This window comes from Diadema antillarum, unplaced genomic scaffold (genome assembly GCF_040938485.1).
Source record: "Diadema antillarum isolate AM-2024a unplaced genomic scaffold, OU_Dant_1.0 seq00000054_RagTag, whole genome shotgun sequence".
In the NCBI taxonomy this organism is placed as follows: Eukaryota; Metazoa; Echinodermata; class Echinoidea; order Diadematoida; family Diadematidae; genus Diadema; species Diadema antillarum.
Window position 1 is genome coordinate 441,094 of NW_027271162.1, and position 2,526 is coordinate 443,619.

Sequence of the window (2,526 nt, forward strand, 5' to 3'; positions counted from 1 at the left end):
TCTCCCTCGAGGCCAGTCAATATTATATAGATATTTTTGGGTATGACCCATATAGATACAATGTTCTGCAGATACGCCTCTCTGCTTTGCCCATTATCCAGCATCGTTTAATCAAATTTGTAAACGAATGTGATATTTTAGCTGATAATTAATTCGGGTTCCGGAAAAAAACATGCAACCACCCATGCTATATTACTACTGGTTGAGAAAGTTGTAAGAGCTATAGACACAAAGTCGCATACAGTCGGTCTGTTTCTGGACTACTCCAAGGCATTTGACACAATAGATCACGAAATTCTTTTGTATAAACTAAATCAACGGTATTCGTGGAAAGGCCTTGGAGTGATTCAGAAGTTATCTTACCGGTCGAACTCAATTTGTTTCCGTAAATAATCATGAATCTGATATGTTTGTTTGTTTGTTTGGTTTATTTCTGCATTTTCTTTCTCCGAATACAATTGCAAATGAAAACAAAATGATACAGATACATACAAATCAATACAAAAAAAAATCATTTGCGTAACAACATTCAGTCTGAAGTGGCATAATTATGAATCAAAATAACATATTAAGGCTTTCTGTATCTAATAACAAAGGAGAAATCAATACAGGGGACCGTCATCATAAGCAGAGCTTGACGTGGATGAGGCCCTATCTGAATATGTGATACCAATGTAATACAACACCAATTATATATGTACTCATAAAACTCTTAATCTTAATACACAAAACACATTTTGCTACAGAAAAAAAAACAGAAAAGAAAAATAGTGACTTGGCGCTTTAGAACAAGAGAAAAAAAAACAGCACGCAGCACCATTGACTGCTGCATGGTATAGTAGACAATAAAAGTGTAGGTGTGTGCGAGTGACAGTGCGTCGTGTGTGCAGGTGACAGTGCAAGAGAGAATAAAGGCTGTAGCATGCCTATTTTGGGGGTAAGGTATACGCTTTAATGAATGTATGCAATATCATTATCAAAGAAAGGAACGGGAGGGAATGAAAAAAAACACTTTGCATGGATCAGGGCTTACTGAGACTTCAGAAAAAAAGAAGAAAAAGTACATTGATCAAAAACTACTAACTGGAAACATATTTCAATAATAAATACTTTTTTAAATGAGCTTTAAAGGAAAACAGTGAAGTACACTGCTTTAATTGATCAGGTAGGTTATTCCAGACATCGGGACCGTAATGTCTAATTGATTTCTGAGCTAAAACAGTTTTGGGGTTTACAAGGTGAAAATCTGTCGAACGGCGAGTTGGATATGTGTGTATATTCGAATTTAAGTGAAAAATATTATGAAATAAAGAGGGAAGTTGATTTGTTGCATACTTGTACATAAATATACCTGTTTGTAAAATGTGGATGTCCTGAAGCTTCAAAGTATGCAAACGATGAAATAAAGGATCTGTATGAGATAAATATGTGGAATTAGTAATAATACGAATAGCACGCTTTTGGAGTAAATACAATGAATTCAGTTTAGTAATACTACAATTTCCCCATACAATATTTGAATACAATATATGAGGCAAAATTAAAGAATTATATAAAATAATCAGGGATCGTTCTGATAAGAGATCTTTCAACTTCCAGAGTACACCAATATTTCTTGATAGGGTCCTTTGTAAACAGGATATATGTTCGTTCCATGTTAAATGAGAATCGATTGTAATGCCTAAAAATCTAATAACCTGTTTCTCGCAAAGAGAAAACCCATCAATTGATATGTTGACATCAAAATCCTGTGAGTAGGGTTTTTTAAAATAAACGAAATTTGTCTTATTAACATTCAAAGATAACTTGTTTGATTTAAACCAATTCAATATATTCAATAATTCAGTGTTCAAACGATTAACAAGTGTCCCTATATCATAATCTGATGTAATAATGGATGTATCATCAGCAAAAAGTATAAAATTCAAAGATGGAGAAGAACCTATAATATCATTTATATAAATGTTAAACAACAGAGGCCCTAAAATGGAGCCTTGAGGTACCCCACATTTAATATCAAGTTTGTGTGATTCATAAGACTGAAAACTAACATACTGTTGACGGTTTTGCAAATAATTTATAAACCAGAGCAGAGCGTGACCTCGTATACCATACGTATTAAGTTTATGTATCAATACTTCATGGTCGATGGTGTCGAATGCTTTCGACAAATCCATGTATATACCTATAACATGCTTTTTATCAGCAAAAGCTTCAATCATTTTATCACACATGTGAGCGATTGCATAGTCAGTAGAATATCCACTTCTAAATCCAAATTGATTGGGTATCAATAAATTATTGGCTTGTAAAAACTGATATAACCTTTTATACACAATTTTTTCAAGAACTTTAGATATACTTGGTAATAATGAAATTGGTCTATAATTACTCATTAATTTAAAGTCATCTTTTTTATGAATGGGAATAACTTTTGCAAGTTTGAATGAGTTCGGAAAAATGCCTGTTGAAAGAGACATATTAAATACGTGAGTTAGGGGGCTTGCAATGTAAAAGATTATTTGT